Source organism: Phalacrocorax carbo, chromosome 11, assembly GCF_963921805.1.
Source record: "Phalacrocorax carbo chromosome 11, bPhaCar2.1, whole genome shotgun sequence".
NCBI lineage: Eukaryota > Metazoa > Chordata > Aves > Suliformes > Phalacrocoracidae > Phalacrocorax > Phalacrocorax carbo.
The window spans coordinates 4,198,789-4,219,121 of record NC_087523.1 but is presented as its reverse complement, the minus strand read 5'-3'; the positions used below and the strand labels follow the sequence as shown (position 1 = coordinate 4,219,121).

Here is a 20,333-nt window from a genome sequence, read left to right as displayed (position 1 = left end):
AGAAGGAAAATTATGACCGAAAATACATGAGTTTTTTGATGGCTTCAGAAAACATGTTCTTGTTTATGCAGTTTGCATAGATTCCTGAAAAACTTCTGACAAAGATCATCATCAAATGTTTTAAAGAAAACTATACAGCAATGGGACAAGAAAGAAGGTCTGTAAATAAAATAAATTTTAAAATTTTAAAATAAATTTAAAAAAAAAATAAATAATTGGCTAAAATGAGAAACAAGAGGCAGGAGTAAAAGGTCATTTTTAACATTGGGGGAAATTATTAGTAGTTATGTGGTGCTTTGTGCTTGGACCTTGCAGTCCAGCATATTCATATCAATTGGGAAGAGGATTTGAATTATAAATAGTTAACATTTCCTGATGATGCAGGATAGCTATCCTGCAGGATGCAGGATAGCAAAGTCAGGGCCTGACGGTGAAGCACTGTAGATTTCAACAACAAATCAGCAAAGCTCACTAACTGGGCAATAACATGGCAGATGAGATTCAATACAGAGAAATGCTAAATTATGCACTGATGAAATTATGGGCTCCGGGTTGTGTGTTACTATCCAGAAGCAAGATCCTGGGTTATGATTATAGTCCCGTGAAAAGCTAAAATTACCAAAAAAGATGAAATCTATAATATTTATTAATAATAATACTAATTCCTAGATAATTAGGAATAATTTGAAAATAAATAGAGAAGAAAATATTATGCTATTCATGATTCACTTACTTCTTAGAATCATTGAATAGCTTGGGTTGGAAGGGACCTTTAAAAGTCATCTAGTCCCTGCAGTGAGCAGGGACATCTTCAACTAGACCAGGTTGCTCAGAGCCCCGTCCAGCCTGACTTTGCATGTTTCCAGGGATGAACATCTACCACCTCTCGGGGCAACCAGGGCCAGTGTTTCACCACCCTCATAGTAAAAAATTTCTTCCTTATGTCCAATCTAAATCTACCCTCTTTTAGTTTAAAACCATTACCCCTTGTCGTATTGCAACAGGCCATAGTAAAATTTTTGTCTCCATCTTTCTTATAAGGCATGTTTTAGTACCGAAAGACTTCAGTAAGGTCTTCGCAGAACCTTCTCTTCTCCTGGCTGAACAACTCCAACTCTCTCAGCCCTTCTTCATAGCAGAGGTGTTCCAGCCCTCAGTTTATTTTTGTGGCCCTCCTGAATACTATGTGCTGGTCTGGTTCAGCACTAGGGAAATTGGGCTTTAATACGAGAAGGAATTAGACAGTAGTACTCCTACCAAAGGGTGGTAGGGATGCTAAAAGTTAGCACAGGCTTAATGAGAGATTGGACAAGTTTGCAGAGAGAGAATCATTAGTATTACTAAATACAAGAGACCCTGTCTAGCTGCGGGGGCGTTCAGCTGTATGCTTGCTCTGCTGGTGCATGCTTTCCTGATACCTGCTTTTGGTCACTGTGAGAGGACACCTTTGGTCTCACCCACAGTGACCACATCCTCATGTTCTCACAGTGGCAGATCCTGCTGTGGAGTTGCTCACTAGTGTGAAGATAGACTTGAATAAAACAGGAACTCTAAAGCAGGCCAGTATAAGACAAACCAAAAATAGTGTAAGAACAGAAGTAAATGAGAAAGTCTTAATTTTGCTAATTTCAGACTGAAAATTTTGGAGCAAAAGAGAAACTCAAGGAAGATTTCACTGTGCAGAGCTCCTGGTTAAACAATTTCTGTATAAGAAAAAAGGAACTTGTAGTTCTTCTGAGATCCCCGGGTGTAAGCCATGTACGTCTTATAAGTGCATAGTCTGGCAAAAAATAATTAGGTCAAGCATAAAGATCTATGCACAAGCTGGATAACACACACTAAAGCAACAAATGTGTCACAATTAAGATTTTAAAAAAACCAAAAACACACAAAAAAAATACCCCCACAACATAGCAAAGGAAACATCCAGGGTTTATTTTTTAAATCCTTCCCTCCTTTACTTCAGAAATATTCTTTATAATTCATTTTCTGGTTACACTGGCATTGTTCAAGTCAACAAAACCAAATGAAACAGAAGGATGACAAACAAAATAGAGTACTAATGCAAGAATTCCTATTGGTTTTTACGACTTTCAGCTGAGTCCAAAGATTAATGCTGGAAGCACTGTTAAATGGTATCAACTGGTAGAAAATTAATTATGAATGTACTTTTAGTGGACCATGTTAAACTTCAGCAGTTTTACTATAGAAGAAACAATATTGAAAATTATTATCATTATGGATGCCAACAAAAGAAAGATGGTTAAAGGACCTGAAAACATTACATGACTGTGAGATGTTCTGTGGGTTTGCCTAAGACGATGAGAGCGCCTTTTGTAGCTTTCCAGGAGTAGAAAGCCATTAATCCTCCATAGAGCTTGAAGCAGGTAGAATTTTACAGGCAGTATTTTTACTGTGAGCGTTTTTTAAGTTTAGGTTTTCATACCAAACTATTTTCAGCTCCGAGCATTATCTGTAGTTTATCTGCTAGTCAGCCTTGGTCAAGCCCCTTAGGGTTAAGATTTTATTGATCTTCCTGGGGGATTTCCTGCACTACAGGGTAAATTGCTGTTTGAACAATAAATACTTTTAAAAAAATATTCCCTACAGTGAGGGAAGAGTGATTAAGACTAAAAAACTCAACAGCTATTGTTGGAATTTGTAAGCATTCGTTGCTATGGCTGTAATTAAAATCCTAAGTCATAATCAAGCTCTTAGGCCAACTCATGCCATCCATAAAAAAACAAATGCCAATTTATTCCAGAAACATTGTCTTCAGCACATTTTGTTGTTTATCAAAACAAATACTGATGTCAATGCCGTGTTGATTTTGTTAATTATATTTCCACCAATATACCAGACAATATTCCTTCAGAATAATAATTGCTTTATGTAAAATAGAGAAGCGGTTTAGAAATAACTTTGCTGCTGCAAACCTTTAATTTGTTCCATTTCAACTGATTTCAGGATGATAATCCTAGTTACTATCATCATTACCAGATCCTTCAGAAGGGAAGTAAGTTTGTAGCTCATGTTTTGTGAGACTCGTATTTTCAAATTTTCATATGGACTCATTCAAGAAATACTTGAAGCTTCCAGTCATCACCAAATCTCATTCTTGCATTCAGGCTTTTAGCAGCCCTGGACTCGCAGAGCACATTCAGTCTTGCCTGTCACACCCTTTCCCATCCACCATGCACACATTTTTTTATTTTTTCCATACCAGGAGGGACAGGTGATACAAACATGCTCCAGGGAACAGTTGTTTTGCTCTTTAAGAAATAGTTTTTATTCACTGGGGTTTTCTGCAGGCTTCCATCTAGTAGGCTTATGGTCTGGCATTCATTTAGTCCGTTGAATTCCTAATGGTGAGGGGAGATTTTAATGGGTCCACTGCCGTGCCTGTTCCCACACCAAAGTATTCCTAAATGGCTTTGTTTATGTTAGAATTCAGCAGAAGATGTTGCATTTTCTGCCCTTGAACAGGTTATTTTCTGGGATTTTTGGGGGGATATTCCTGGCTGAATAAAATAATTTTGCCTTTATTTCCATTCCTTCAATCTTGAGAGTACAAAGAAAAACAGGAGGAAGCATTGCCAATCCTGATAACAGTACTAACATCACTAATGATCCCAGAAATCCTGAAAACATCCTTGTTTGGGTCTTTAACTGTCAATGAAGACCTTTCTATTTAAGGATCTCTTGAACTGGAGGTTCCTGGAGCTCCTTTTGCAGCTCTGCCCACCTTCTGGCGTGGGAGCTGTTTGTTCTCTGAGGTTGAAGCTGACTGAAATAGTGGACAACTATCTTCTAGGGGATGTAATGACTGAATGGTCCTGGGTTTTCAGCTGGTTCTCATAAAGGTCATTCTGCAGTATTTGTAGTACTGAAAATTTTCACAAAGTCATTAGGGCTTAAGCATAAAGTGTGGCACTAGCCCAGTATGTTCCAAAGGAAAAGACTAGAGGTGGACGTTCCATTTTCAGATGGATAAAGCAGAGAAAAAAAATGGAAAAAAAATATCTCTGCCTATTTTTAAATATTTGCAACAAGGAGGCAAACTACTCTTGGTTTCATTCCAGCGGCTGTTAAAAACAAACAGGTTTCAGCTATACTGTGCAATTCAATTGAACAAGCTGTAGATACTTTATCTTAATAAGGGTACCCTGGTTTATAAACACAGTTTCTTGGTGATTATGTGACTTTCTAAATAGGAAACGCTGTGAGATCAACTTGGAGGTTTTTTCAAAACATGTAAAAATTATAATCTAGCTGATAATGTTTCTTTAAATAATACAAATGCCTTTAGGACAAGTACAGAAGCTTCCTTAGTTTCTAGAAGTAACTTCGTATTGTATTCTGAATATATTTTTTTCCCCAAACTATTACAGTTGCATTACAAAAATCCTAATTCTCTGACGAGAAAGAAATAGCAGTCTGTTCTCATACGTTTTAGGTTAATCACTCCAAGTTCAAAGGTGTATAATGCTAGATGGATAATAAGTTGTAGAGAAGTTGTTGCCAGGTTTGTATTTTCCTTCAACACAGTAATAATGTTTGTTGTATAAGGTTTGGCGGAAAATAAGTCTTTCTAATGAAACTTTTTTTGTTTGAAGTGTCTATATGGCATAGTAATATAATCAGTTAAGAATAAGAAAAGATAAATCTACCAAGGTGCTGAGAAAAAATTGGAGGAAGTAGAAAATTCTTCAAAACAAGCTGTCAGGAAGCTGCTGCACAATCTTCTAGAGATAGTAAGCTTGTGTAACAATGACTTTAAAAAACACAAAGGTCTACTGAAGCATGAGACAGAGACTTCTGTTTGGTTTTTTAAAAATAGGCCAGGTTGGAGGAGGTACAGAAACCCTGACAGCTGACAGAAAAGCGGGAGCAGGTTTTAGGGTAAAAGATATCCAAGGACTGGGATGAGGCTTAGAAGTTTTTGTTGTATTGATGCTTAACATCCTTCGCCAAAGCAAGGGCGAGGGGACAGTTGGGTTCTGTTTACACCGTAAACACTGGAACAGCTGAAAGGCTGGATTTATTAGCTCAGCCATGAGCTGTTCAGAGCGCTTTGTGTTCAGCATATTGTGTTGTGAGTTCAGCAGAACAGAGCACATTAATTCTGTGTGATGATAATGAACTCTCAGGGCAGGGCACGAATGAGATGAGGGGAACCATGGGACACACTTAATGGTTTCATAAGCATGCTGCCATTTCCTGGGTCTGCATTATGTTTCACAAAGACATTAAAATAGGTTGTTTCCAAACAATGAGTTTTCTAAACTGAAGAAATCTATTTAAACAGAAGCTAGCTCTTTTGCTGTTACACCATAATAATAATAATAACCCTACTGGTCCCTCCTAAAATACAGTTGTAACATTTATAAATCTATTGTGACTTAATGTTTCCCACAGCATGAGGAGTACTGACAGTCAATTAAAAAGCTGAAGGAGAAATTAACTGTAGGAGCAGATGAACCAAACCGATGAAAGACGTGTAATTATTATTTCTTATCTAGGAAATACTGCTTCAAAGAAAATATATTTAAAAGAAGCATCACTGAGAAGTTTACATGGAGAGAAAATTTATAGATTCCTTAAATGACTGACTTTTTTATTTCTTGTAACTTCAAATAAGGCCTCCAACTGTTTGATTCATCTTGGAAGCTAATGCTCTGTTAGTAATTCAGTAATGGATACCAGCACAATTATTTTCAGTATCTATTTAAGCAATACAGAACTTAAATATCTCCCTTCTTCATGAAGACATTTCCAAACTCTAAATTATCATATAGAATAGAATCCTTCTACTTCTGTCTTTTGTTGAATAAGGAAATACAAGTACATTTTCCTCCTTTCTCAATCACTATCATTTTTTTCTGACTTTGGATGCATAAAGCCAAATACGTAAGGCAGTTCAAGGATTGTGCACTTTACCTTCCAGACTATAAGCACATACTAAGACAAATTTTCAAAACTGTGAGATGAGACCCTTTACTGGTAAAACTTTATCAACATAATTACCTGAGTTTAATAACAACAGCTAAATTCTCAGTGGGAAGAACATATACATAGAGAAACTTGTGTATAAAATAATTGCAAACAGTGGAAAGCAGTGGAAGACCGGTTTAATTCCGCTTATACATACAGTTTGAAAAAAGTGATAGAACCATTCTTTTAAATCACAAATTGCCACTTATTAATTGGAGCATCTGATAGGATGAAAGTGAAGGTGTGAGCAGAAGCTCATGGATTAGTTACAGTTAAATCTTTTATTTAATGGATAGATGAGCACATGTTTATTTTACATACATTAGGCATGATTTTTAGTTTTGTAAGGTTACATACCCACTAAACGGGAGACACGATTTGCCAAAATACTGCTTGTAAGAATGGCATTTCTACTAGCAGCCTAGTTAAATATGTTTTATATTACAAATAGCCTTAGTCCGGCTAAAAAGTTGATCATGGCTTTAGAAAAAAATAAAAACCCAAACTATTTTAGTATGAGAATAAGTATCCAAGAGCCAAGGATAATTGTTTGTAACTTGCTGTTAGAGCATTTAGTATCTTTAGTAGGTTACATCGTGGCTCATCTTCTGTATTTGATCTCACTTCTTGTAGGAGATTTTGTGCTACTAGGAACAGAAATGGCGAGAGGTGGTAGTTTTACTTCCTATGTTATCCATTTTACCATAATATCTTTGGGTAAGTGTTGAAAACATTTGTGACCAAATAAATGAGCTCTTACACTATGACTAGAGATCTCAATTTCTGTACAGCTTTTCTAGTGCAGTAAAGTCAGAGTTCAAAAATTAATTACATAAAGTCAGTATATTGAACAAAAAATATTGGTCATCAAACTCTGTCAGCAATACTGCATTCATTTCCATGGCCACTATCTCAAACAACACTCCATAATGCATTAGGATTTAAAGGAACCCAGCTTTAAGTTTTTTGTGGTCATGTGCTTAGTATTTTTAGACAAATACTTAAGTTAGACTTCATAACTTAATTGCTGAAATAACTTATTTGAAGCATGACCTGAGTTTACCTCCATATATGAATTTTATATGAAAGGATTAAGACTGGCCTTTGGAAAGCAATCCCCGTTCTCTTATTAAGACAGCATTCCTTTTCACAGGCAGCTTTGATCTGCTGTTCTCTAAAACCGTGCAGCTTTTTCTTTCTTTCATAGAGGTTTTGTGCTGGATATGTACTTAGGAAAGTCAGTGATACATAGAAATTCTTGCTTCACTTTGACTGAGAGACTGTCATTCTTACAAGATGAATAAACAACCAAATATGAATAACTTAGAACAACTCAAAATAATAACAACTCAGAAAAACTGAATAAAAAAAGAATAATAAATGCGGTGCTCCAAACGGTAGAAGTATTGCTGTCAGGACAGAATAACCTTTCTGAAAAAGCACTGAAAACCATGTTTCAAAAAAAAGCCTCCAGACATATTCTAGGGTTATGTAGAATTACTTCTTATGAGGTATCTACCTCCACTCTACTTTACAGTACTTCTTCATAACACTGTCGCACAGTTAGATACTCTTTGCCAATTGCTCTCGTCTCCATTTGCTTCAGTCATACCAGATGGTTCCCCATCATCAGGAGTTTGTAAAACTGTAAAGTGCAAAAAAATGTTAGGTTTCTGTCCCGGCTCTGTGCTCTTTCTCTACTCTGGAAGCTGCTTGTTCCCATTCAGGAGCGGCTAGAAAGGAGGGCAGGTTCTGCAGGACCGGTGCAGAGGATGAGCCAGGTAAGTGGAAAAAGGCAGTAAAATGAAAGCTGTTACGGTACTGCAGCCAGGCATGTCGAGGGAAGTGATGTCCTGCGTGATTTGGAACAACAAGGTTTTGAGCCAGTGGGGTGGAAAGGATTTTTGTAAAGTCTGAATGAAAAATAGTTAGTGGAACACTGAGAAAAAAGGAACTACTTTGACTAAATAGTTAGGGAAAAATGAAATAAATAGGTGTATCATCATGTTTTTCAGCTCCCAAAGCATTCAAATGTGTTTAACCTGAAGTCCCACTGTATAGTTATGTACGTAAAATAAAAAAGCATTTTGTTGACTTACTAACGTGTGGATTAAGTCAACCTTCACAAGTGGAATGTGGACAAATTTCTTATTTTTGAAAATATACTTTTTCATTATACCTTCCATAGTAAGAATGGAGATTAAAATAGTACCTACTTGTATTTCAAATTATTTGAAGAGGGTATCCTCACAAGTACAAAAGTTCTTAGCCATTGTAGATCATTTATCTGCTACACGTTATCTTACATGCTCTAAACCATTTTCTTTGACTACCACTAGCTCCCTGTCCCATGAACGACAGCATATGATTTGCTGCTTGTATTACATGAGTGGCTTTAATATACTCTTGGTATCTCTAGAGCCTTACTGTGTGTTATATCAGCTATTGGAATTGATAACAGGGTCACGTGTTCTTTTCCATTTTGATGTAGTGTAATACAAGCTGTTACACAAGTTTCTGGGTGTCAGGCTTTTTGATACAGTACATTATTTTGTAATTCTAATGATACTGATATAACCAAAATGAACTAAAGAAATGTCGACAGAATGAACAGTAGGCACAGGGGAAAAAAATAAGGTCAAAGATTGGAACCGAAAGAGAGTATTGGATTGTAACAGACAGGTTTTTAGTGCTTTTAAAATAAATCATAAAAATAAAATACTTAAATCCCTTAAACTAAAAGCTGGGAGGGGTTGATGTTCCTTTGTACCTAACCATGTCAGACAATAAAGTCACACCAAATCCTGTTGTACCAGGTTGCCTGTGAGAATCATGAACTGTTTTACTCTCCCAAACACATGACCTGAGGGAGCTCAAAAAACAGGGAGAACATTTCAGTCTAGTAGAAATTTTAATCAGTCTTTTCAGCCCACATCTAAAATGTGATGTTGTCAAGCTATTTTCTAAAGTATTGATAAACCAGGATGCTGATATGTGTCTGAGGTAAGGCATAAAGGAATATAAGTCTCCATACCTCAGTCTCAACCGTGTGATACCTCATTGCTTTCCTCTGCAAGACTGAAAACCAGGTTGATTCTCTTTACAATTCTTATAAAAGTATAGAATCATTGAAACATTAAAGTTGGAAAAGACCTCTAGGATCATCAAGTCCAACCATCAACCCAATGCTACCATGTCTCCTAAACCATGCCCTGAAGCGCCAGGGCTACATGTCTTTCAAACAGCTGCAGGGATGGTGACTCCCCCACCTCTCTGGGCAGCCTGTGCCCAGAGATCCAATATCCAATCTAAACCTCCCCTGATGCAGCTTGAGGCCATTTCCAATAATTAAATAGAAAAAAACCCAAATTACTTCAATCTTTGTAGAGAAAACATTCTTGTCCCTAATTTTGGTAAATATGTGCCAGCAATTATTAAAGGTTGCTAATTGAAAATCCAGTATGTCAGTATATATTGCAAAGTCACCTTTTTGCTGTTATTTTCAGATGTCTTTCTCTATATTACTTTATTAAAATCTCATTCTAGCTATTATTTCATAGCCGACCCTGCTTCGATAGGAAGGTTGGGCCAGGTAGACTAGGACCTCTAGACAACCCTTCTAGCCTGACTTGTTCTATGATTTTTAGAATCATACACATGTAATTGCAAAGTTCCATGACATACACTGTGACAATTCAGGGCTGCCCCGAGAAACAGGACCTGCAGGTTGCTAGAGTTAATGGGGTTTATCCCTTTCTCAGGGGCTTTTGAATCCGCTCATTTATTAATATTGTTATTGTTTAACAGTAAAGTTTACAAAGAGCCTTAAAAATGCTGTAATCTTTAATCATCCTTTATCTGCTTATTTTATTTGTACTGAGACAGCAGTGGCCAACTTTAAATGGAGTTACAGAGTAAAATTAGCCCACTGCTCAGTCCAGAGAATGTCAGGTACTTAAGAATTCCTAGAGTTTCAGCAAAACTTAGCAGACTGCCTTAAGATACTGAAATATTTTTTGGTGCATCTTTTTCATGTTATTTATAGTACAGAGTTATTTGTAGTATTTGCTCCAGAGTGTTTGAGAGAAGGTGTTATGTTGGATTTGCATACAGAGAAAAATGACAGCGTCGGCCAGACTATCTGCTGCCATAACAGATGCACATATATATTCTTTGGTAAGAGGAAGTGAGAAGGATGCCAATTCTTCCATCCTATTGACCTTGTTCAGTGAGCCTGATCTAGATTATGTTATACCAATCATCATACACTTGGATCTGGTTGTAAACATAATATGACATACAGACTTTGATGGAGCTGATTTCCTCTTCTGGGTATTTATGCTTCAGTCTCTGGGCTAAATCTGGGGTCCTTTCTGTCTAAAAATTCTCTATGCTGATTATACAGTGTAGAGAGAGAGGAAAAAACCCAAAACTCCTCCAAGGGGTGGTGTTACTAGATATTATTATACCTTGGACATTTTCCATGTAATTTTTAGTATCTTCAGCTAATGGAAAAAAACTGACGCTATCTTATTTTTTGACAAGATAATTATCCAGCATGTAGTAAACAAGGTTTTCTGTAAAGACTTCATAAATTCTTACGAGAAACAGAAAAAGGCAATCCTCTTCCTTTTCTGAGCAAAACATTCAAATGGTGCATACTTTAGATTATGCATTTTATTACTTGATATTGAAGTCAAATAATTAAATCCTGCTCATCTGGTTGTTTTGAAGACTCATTGAGTCAAACTTTTGAATATAGTTGCTGAACACATAGTTACCCTTGGGATTACTTTATCCTTGTATATTTTGTGGCAAAGTAGGTACTGCTGAACTGTGCAAACCAGGTGCTGCACAGTTTGGTCCAAAATGAAGTGGTAGGATGCCATGACAACTTAGCACCACCTAATACTTTTAAAAATATATTAGCTATACCATTATAGGACCACTACAGGATGATGCTTTCCAGGGCTATTTAGTACCAGTATAGGATAGCACCATATCGTAAAATTAGTATAACTGGGCATTTTTAAATAACTTTATATCACATATGTGTATTTTATATTGAGATTACTCATGGCTGCTGTGCCCCAGGAGCAACTTGTTTCTTGTTCTCTAAAATGGACATCTGTGGATTGAGTTGTTTCACATATCCTGGGACCACTCCCTATTTTGACTTTCTATATTTACAGAGACCATATTTGACTCCATACAGGTTTAAATTAATTATGTCTCACCAGAACAGATAGAGTGTTAAGGAGCCTCATTTTGCATGGCTGTAGTTGTGTTAACAGACAGTTTCCAAATGGAAAATTGTCAGTTCCCCAAGATCTAGAGACACATAGTTCCTCAGTTCTTGTTTTCCTGTCTCAGATTATGCTCATATGAATACAGAAGACTTATTAGATATGGTATTTGCAGGAATTGATACTTAAAGTGATGCATTATCTTGTTCAGATTTTAACAAAAATAGATAAATCTCTTTCCTAACTGGAGGACTAAAAAGCAATAAATAAATTGGCTGGTTTTGAGTAGATGGCACAATATATCTACCAACAATTAACAGTAGAAATAATGTACTGTTTCAAAATAAACAACCGGACTGGTGTTAAAATTGATGGATAACATTGTGGTTATCCATGCAGTATTTATAGGAAAAGTAAGCGAATTGCAAACTTCGCCATCCCTTTGATATTCCCAAACATATTCCCCAAACCTGATCCAATGGGGGTCAGCTCTACTGCATAAGGGAATTATGCAAAATTAGTGCTTTTTAATGACACTACCAGCAAGGTAGTGTTTTTTTTTAAATGAACTCTCCAAGATAGATGTATCTGAATCTGATATCTCACTTACATGGGCATATGAATAGTTAGCTTTCATCACTACCTACATAGCTTTAAGATACCCAGTGTTTTAAAAAAGATAGAACTACTTAATTATATCTAATTGTCATGAACCTTGGAGGTAACCGGATTTTTTTCTCATATATATAGCTTCTCCCTTTTTTAACTCCTTCCTCCTTGACAAGGCATTTGACTTATCTATTAATAAAAATAAAACGTCAAATATCCAGATTACTTCAGCATCCTTTTCATTTATTGATGTGGCGGAGCTATGATATATGCTGGCAAGAGGGACTGAGTCTATTCTTTAGGGCAGTTCTTGAGGCACTCCCCATGCTGCTCTCCGGTCATGCTTTGCTGCATCCTGCTTCCACATGGGAGGAAACCACACGGTGCCCTGCTCTATTGTGCACTCCGGTTCCTTTCAAAGGAACAGTTGGAAAATAAGCCAGTACTATAATACTCCAGCCAGTCCTGGAGTGTGCACAATGGGCAGTTTCAGGGCTTTGGGGCTCTCAATTCTGCTTTTGAGATGCCACCAGGATGGGCATCTGGGAGCCAGGGCTGCCGAGCTCACTGCAGAGTACCCTGCAAAATGGGTACGTACCCAGAGATCCGCCCATACGACTCGGGGAACCCCTCACAGTCCTCCCAGTATTGCCAAGTGAAGCACGATGAATTACAGAAGTAAAAAAAAAAAAGCTACTTAGAACATCTTTAATGCCTTCAGATGTGATCATATCTCCCAACTAATTGGTGCAATTTCTTTGTCCTTTTCTCTTTCAACAAAACCAAACTTAAGCTGCTTCTGTACTTAGGCCCTGCTCATCAGTTGCATTGTGGTCTCACTGTTTTACTGTCACATTTATCTGCATCAGCAATGGTCATTTTAGCATTCTTGATGTTATCAAGCTGTATGAATGAGATACTTTTAAACTGTTTTTTCCTCACTGAGGAGATACTTTATAAAGATCCACTTCCTCTGTTCGTGTACAATAAATTAAAGCCGACTTCAGAAATGTTGTAAGCATTTAGGCATGTGAGTATACTATCTAGTTGAATCCCTCTTGATGAGGTCATTTATTTATCTATGTTATAAATTAAGGAAAAGGCAAGGAACACATGGTGCTGTAGTTTAAATCAGAAAGTAGTGTGAGGGAAAAGATATGAACAGTGAACAATGGGGACAGGAGAGCAGGTATACAAAGGCAAGCACCCAGTCGAGTGCAAGATTGCAATCGTGTTGATTATTTTCCTGGTATATTGCTTCTTTCTGGCTTGCAATTTTTTTTGTGTATTTTTGATAACAGACACTGTAGGACATATTCACTTTGCCTAGCTTTATGAGCCTTTCCAGTGCAATTCAGAAAAATGGGCCTAATTTAATTGCCCTAAATCACCCTCTGGAGGAGCCTCTCTTTTTCTGCCGAGGCATCTAGGCGGTTTTGTTTCATATTATTAGTATCTGGAATTAGACAGTGTGAATATTCCATAAAATGTACTTCTCTCTCTTTCCCACTGTGTTGTCAGATAAGCCTGGAAAGCATCTGTCAAACTGTGGGCATTACTATAATTCCAGTAATATTTTGTTGAATAAGAACTCAAGGATACTGGAGTCCAAAAGATAATGCAACTCTAACTGCAGCAGCTATGATTCCTAACATTAATTTTTACCTTTCAGAAAGTTGGTTTGTTTTATTTTCATTGAAGTGGAGAATAAAAGAAATGGCTGAGGGAAGGGTTGTTAGTATACTCCCCTGTATAAGGACTTACTGTTCTGTTCATTTCACCAATGATATTATGATAGAAATATCAATAGCTAAATGTTAATAAGCATATATTTTGTCTTCACTCATACAATAAGCTTTACTACCTGTAATTGAAATCATTAATGAGGTTGAATTTCTTTGGAAGTTGACCACAATCTACATGTTCTAAAATATACAATTGTAATTAAGACATTCTTAATATTTAGTGCCTGTATAGCCAGGCATTTCAGGGTTGAAAATGCAGGGTTCAACGCACAATCTTTTTCACTACCCACATACAAGTTTAGTGTTGCATATGAGGAGTATGTTTCCTCTTGTCTGCATCGGCTACCAAAAGGACTGCTCCACCTCTTGTCCGAACACTGGCAGGCACAGAGGTGACACCCTTCACAGAGGTGTACTCTGCCCTTTTATCTAGATAGACTCCTAAAAGCTTTCGGCTGAATCATTGGTGTGTCTCTGCAAGCTGTAAAAAAGCAGCAAAGTCAACTGTTATAACATTTCTAAGATGTATTGTTTCCGTGATAAGCTCATGGTTTTCCTATGAGTTATTCCAAAGGCTCAAATAATAAACATGCAAATGATATTTCAAGATAGGAACCAAATTAAGCTTTTTATCCTACCTTTAAGACGTTTGAATTGGAAGCAGCCAACTTTCAGATAATGGCACAATGCTGCAAAAGGATCTGGAGTTGTGGAAGGCTTTAAAATAAAAGAATTGCTACCACACAAGTATGTTTTCTCACATTTCAGTGACAGATTATTTCAGAGAACTCTCTAGCCCATTTCCTATTTCCTTTGCCCTTGGTCTGCTGAGTAATATTTGCATTTTTCCCTAAAACAGCATATCTCCTTTCTGGGTGGAAATTTCTGATAAATGTTTTCCGTTGAACTTCCTTCAGCATCTACATTAAACAACGCCTTTGCCAAGGATCATTTCCTGAGGTCTCTACTTTCTGCTTGCTGAACAACATGTAGCCTCAAGATTGTGTCCTGCCTGCCTACTACCACTTTGGGTTACTTAGGATTGCAGGAAATTTTCCAGCCTCTAAATATAATTATTTCAGAAATCACTCCAGAAATTGTTACCTTACTGTTCTGTGGGGGCTAACTAATTTTAACTTTAATTTAATTTTAATTCAATTTTATTTTAATCTTTTAACTAATCCTATAATACTGAATGAAAAAATCAGTGGCATTTTTGGAACTAACAATGGAGATGCTTAAATTGGAAAGTGCTGAAACAAGATGATGTCAGAAAGAAAATGCCACTTAATTTTTATTGCATCCTTCCAGTTTAGTTGGAAGCATGTTCCATTAGGAGAGAGTTATGTCAAAATTTATCCAACTAGCGTTGATCCCTTGAATACTCTCTGAGCTGTATAGATTTCAGCATTAGCACTTGTGACTAAATTTCTCCCTGAGAATATGATGGCACTTTTCCCTCGCTTCCTATGTGGGGGCTGTAATAGTGGCATGCTGCGTAAAGTACAGTGGGGGCGACGGGGGGCTTCAGAAGCGGAGGTATTTTTAATAGAAATGTGACAGAATCCTGGGTGTACCTCTGACTTTTTCATCTATTTACTTAAATATCTTCTGGATTAACATAGCCAGGTGAGAAAGGTAAATATAGCCATGAATTTCATTCCTGCTTTCTGCAAAGCATGTATCAGAAAAGCAGCTAACTGTTGGTCAAGTTCAGGGTGCCAGATACCTTAGTTAAGTTATCGGACACACAAATGGACTATAAAATCTTATTGGAACTTACAATTGGTTTTTTCCTAAAATTGCATCCGAAAGCCTAGAGAGATGAGGATCTTTTCTTTTTATCTTTGGTTCTAAAGCTTCATGTGTAAACTGAATTTTGCAACAGAAAATGGCTGGAAGTCAGTATGGCTGGCTATATGGTCTGTCTCCTTCAATTTTCATTTCTTTAAATGTGGAGATCATTTAAATCTTTAGTTTTTTAAAGCAGGAGCCATTAGTGATGACAAAGAATGAAAGCTTCTGTAAATACTCTAAAAATAAAATTCTTAATCACATGTTACCCTGGAAAAGAATGAAGAATGCACCAGACACTTAGTTTCCTTACTTCCCATTGCTTGGGCATCAAAATCAATAACATAAATACCTTCATATTGTTTCTGTTAAATTCCATAAATTATTTAGTTTTGAAATTGGGATTTAGATGTCTATAATCTGTTGATTTTTATTAAAATTTTTATTTTCCAGAAATCTGAAAATTTTGATTCTGCTTTCCTTCCTTTGATATTGACCCTGACTTATGTTTAAGTCTCAAAGCAGAATAGGCTTTTATTAAGCTCTCACCTTTTGGGCGCTATATTTTTTGGTTGTTTTTTAGTATAGTCTTTATGTTTGTTAGGAAAGAGTGAGTAAGCTTTTGGATTTTGACTTAAGAAATCCGTATCTGGATTGAACCCACATTCGCCTTTGAGAGAAAACCTTGAAGAAATGTTAAAATCTTGGTAGAACATGCAGCTTTCTGTCAGAAAAGCATTTGCACATTGCATCGCAGTTCAGAACATTACGATGACATATGTGTCTGGGGGAGTTAGTTTGCAGTTAGCAAAAGTGGAAAATTTCCTTGCACAGCTACTTACTCCTTTTATGGACCCTCTTAGCATGCACTGGTGAGCTTTGTAAAAGGTCACACAACCCTTTTGAAAGTGGAAAAAGATTCCTTGTAGTTGGTGTGTCCATCGAGCTGTGAGAAGGAATCAGTATAAAGTCAGGACTATTGTGCTGAGCTCTGTTGGCTTCCTGCAGATAAGCGTGGAGCTCTGCACCTTGTTGAGACAATCTGACTTCCTGACCCTGACGTGTGTCAGAGGCTGTACACTGAGGTCATGAGCACGCCAACCTTGGTGCCACCTAGCACGGGATCTCTCTGACTGCTGTGGCACTGGTATCAGTCCTGAGGTCGGTGCTATTGATGCCCTTGAATCAAACGATAATGTGCTCCAAAACAGTTGGCAGCACTAGGAGAAATTAGCAAGAAAAGTTACCTGGCTTCCAAGTTTATAGATTAATTAGCATGAAAACTGTAGCCCAGCTTTTGCCATCATGACATTATACAGTAATTTATCCAGGAAAAAAATTACTTAGCCATGGGGCTTAGTGCACAGTGCAGCATGGCCCTGTGTAAACGGAAGAATCCAGTTTTGAAGTAAAATTACTAAATACCTTAGCAAATTTCTCCTGAAATCTTAAGGCTCCTTGAAATGATAGATTTCCTACAAGATAGTTGCAAAGCTAAGAAATAACTATTCTTGGGAGTTACATCTGGACTGATTTTTTTGTAAATTAAGAATGTCCTTTGAGGATTGGGATAAAGTACATCATATAGTGTTATGTGTTTTATGCTGTGGTGTTGATAGGCAATTAGTATTTGAGGAGACCAGTAAAGATATTAAGATGAATCATAGTGAAGTTGTTTGATAACAGCTTCTATTTCTTTTACAGAATAATATTCAGCAATATACCACCACTTCCAGTCTACTAAACCCATTTTCTGTTTAGGCTTATTGTCCATTGAGTCAAACTGTTTAATAACTTCGCATTTACAATATTTAAAATCTAGGTTTTTATGTGCACGTTTCAATGGCAGCTAATGATTCATTGGTGTTTTTCTGTAAAAATCAAATTGGTAATTGAGCTACATTCATATAGGAATGAACTTTAAATTTTAAAAGCTGTTAAAGCAATCCTTTCAAGACTAATAAAAAATATTGCCTTTTAGGCTGACACATAAAAATTTGTTAGCTTAAATTTCTCTCCAAAACATACTTTATAAATAATACTAAGGTAGATCTTGACTGTTGTAATATTGACCAAAAAGGCTTATCTTGAAACGTTATTTTTTTCTAAAAAAGAAGTAATGTCTTCAGAATAACCTTTTCTTCTTTTCCGAAATTTCTCTTCTGCTAATAACCATGATTTGCCTCCCGATGAATGCTAATCTCTGCTGTTAGATATGATTCTCCATATATTGCACAAGCATTGGACTGTCAGCAATGAATTTTACCATGAAACTTGCATCATTTTCCCCTAAAGAAAAATGTAAAATATATTTACTTTTAAATGGGGTCTATGTGTACATTTTTCATTGAAATGTGTTTTACAAAGAATTACACCTAGCGTAATGTATTTTAGCTCATACACTGAAGCACATATTCCCCCAAACTGTTGTGGCAACTGATAAAAAAACCTGTAGTGCTGGCTTACCAAGAATTATTTTTAAATCTCAGTAATTTATCTTGAAAGACTCCATAATCAATATTCTATAGCACTGTGAGCCTGCTGCTTTATTACCCTTTTTATTCAAGTGTAGAAAGATAAAGTATTGATTTTTGTTTGGTTTGTGTGCTGTAAAAACAAAGGAGAAATGTCATTTTTGAATACCAAGGGCATATGCCCATTGTTTTATTGATTTTAAATTAAATAAAAGGTATGTAAGGCAATAGTTGAAATTGCTTTGGGGAAAAAGAAATGCCATTGAAATAAAAAAAAGTCAAGCAATACCACTGAAAATAATTTATTGCAAGTTTATCTCTCCAGCTGAGTTTTCAAAAAATCTTTCGCCATTAGATTCAAAGTAGTGTAGTATAGATAATAGATACTGCACAAACTTTAGTGTCAGTACAGACTGACTCTATAAAAAGAGCGATACAGTTCTCTATTTTGGCGGTTCCCCTTCTTTTGGTGTTTTTTTAATGTTTCTTACGACTTACTTCTTTTGGATGTTGACTTTGACCTAGACACTGACAGTAAAAACAAGAAAGATGCTCCTGTTTCCTCTTCTTCACAGCATACCAGCTACATGTTCATCTCTACTCATCTTTGGGTGCCTAAATGATTGTTTGAGCTTCTTAATTTATATCTTTTGTTATCTGTGCTACCAGTAGTTAGCTTTTTGTTGTTGTTGCTTACAGTCTTCAGAATACTTTTGGTCCTGAAAGTAGCAAGAAGCATTGCTATAATGTGATGATGATGTCACTGTCTTGTGGCTTATTTCACTAGCAATCACCAGGGCTGCCAGTCCAATCAATAAAAGAGCTAATATGCAGACATGTGAGGTTGTTATATAGGAGCTTATGGCTACATTGTTAGAAAATATAACTATCCAGAGCTGAAAAATAAAGGGGGGGGGAACCTCATCAGACTGTTGGATTTCATTGTTTTGGTTTGAAAACACATTACATTGTTATAATTTTGTTGTTCCCTTGGGTGAGTTCATGGTCTCCTATTTCCATGAGGTTTTTTTTCTATTTACTTATCATAGTGTTTTGGATATGTGTTATTAATTGAAATAAGTTATGAGACAGATTATGTCTGGAGAACATACAAAATTTCTGGTTTGCTGAGCAAACACAAGTGTGTATATGGTTTTAAATTTTTACTGAGCTGGGAATGCAGTGGTGTTTGTGTTATTTACACAAAGGAGCCATTTACTGATTTTAAAAATAAAAGTATCATTAAAGGGCACCTTGATGGTTAGCAAGCTTGAAAACCAAGGAGCGGTCAAATACTGTAATTCCCAATGGGTGATGTCTGATTTGTTCTCAAAAGCTTCTTCCAGTGGAAACTCCACAGTCTTTTCCATGACAGTTTTGTCTGTCTTTAACAGTATGTGTAGATGTGTAGACATGGCACTTGGGGATGTGGTTCAGGGGGATGGTGGTGTTGGGCTGACGGTTGGACTTGATGATCTTGGACGTCTTTTCCAACCTTAATGATTCTATGATAAAAATTTTTCTCAAGGGCTAAATAAATCCTTCTTACTGCAATTTAAGCCCATTATTTATTGGTCACCCTCTATGTATTGGCAGATTATTCCCTTTTTCTTCATGGAAGTGTTTGACACGTAAAGATATCTTCTCTTTTTTTAGCCTAGAGTAAACCAGATTCTTGTAGTCTTTTTTTGTATGTGTTCCCCTCACTTGTGAGATACTGTAGTCCTTCATCAGTCTCACTGCTGACCTCTAGACACTCCCCATGTTCCTCCTGAAATGCAATATCCAAAATCACTCCTGCAAAAGCTTTACTGAGTAGGCTGGGAGAATTATTTTGTGTCTTGATTCTGTACTGGTGCCTTTCTACCTGAATACCCTGTTTATCCATCTTACAGCAATATGCTAAATGTGTTTTATATAACCTACACAAAAGGAGTTGGAACTGTATTTTAGATTCTCAGGTTGTGAGAACACAATACATTACAACTGGCTTCTGTAAGAAACAAACACTGAGATTTCATACTTTGTCTACCTCAATTTTTTCCCAGTATTAATAACTTATTCTAACATTTTTTTATTTGCTAGTTAAAGCAAATTTTAATCATTCATAAAGGCCATTTGTTTAAATACCTGGTGTCTTGTAGGACTAAGCTCTTGAACTTTTAACACAGAAGAAAGGAAGCCACCTGTTGATGGGCGAGAGAGAGTGGTGTGCTGGTATAAAAGCCCCATAGTAGGGACAGCTTCATAGCAGAGATAATGTACAGGAAGAAACTCCATATTTAAGCGTATTTTGAAGTAAATTTGTTATAGCTGTGCTACAGGAACCATGGTGTTTGGTACGGTCTTCAAGCACATGGGTGTACTGTGAGTTCTGCTCTCAGTAAATGAGATGTGGCATATATTTTCTGTGCAGTAGAGCTGAGCACTGCTGCAAATCTGAAGTGCTCAGCAATGAAGTGCAATCAGAC

The 20,333-nt window shown here is 36.6% G+C and overlaps 1 protein-coding gene across 1 annotated transcript in view; it reads right to left on the bottom strand.

The window, feature by feature from the left end:
• The window catches only part of KLHL4 (kelch like family member 4), a 94,851-nt gene extending 80,502 nt beyond the window's left edge, over positions 1-14,349 (bottom strand). The window contains exon 1 of the mRNA XM_064462889.1: positions 14,233-14,349. The gene's annotated coding sequence lies outside the window, so the exon portion shown is untranslated. The remainder of the gene's footprint in view (positions 1-14,232) is intronic.
• Positions 14,350-20,333: the final 5,984 nt, after the last annotated feature.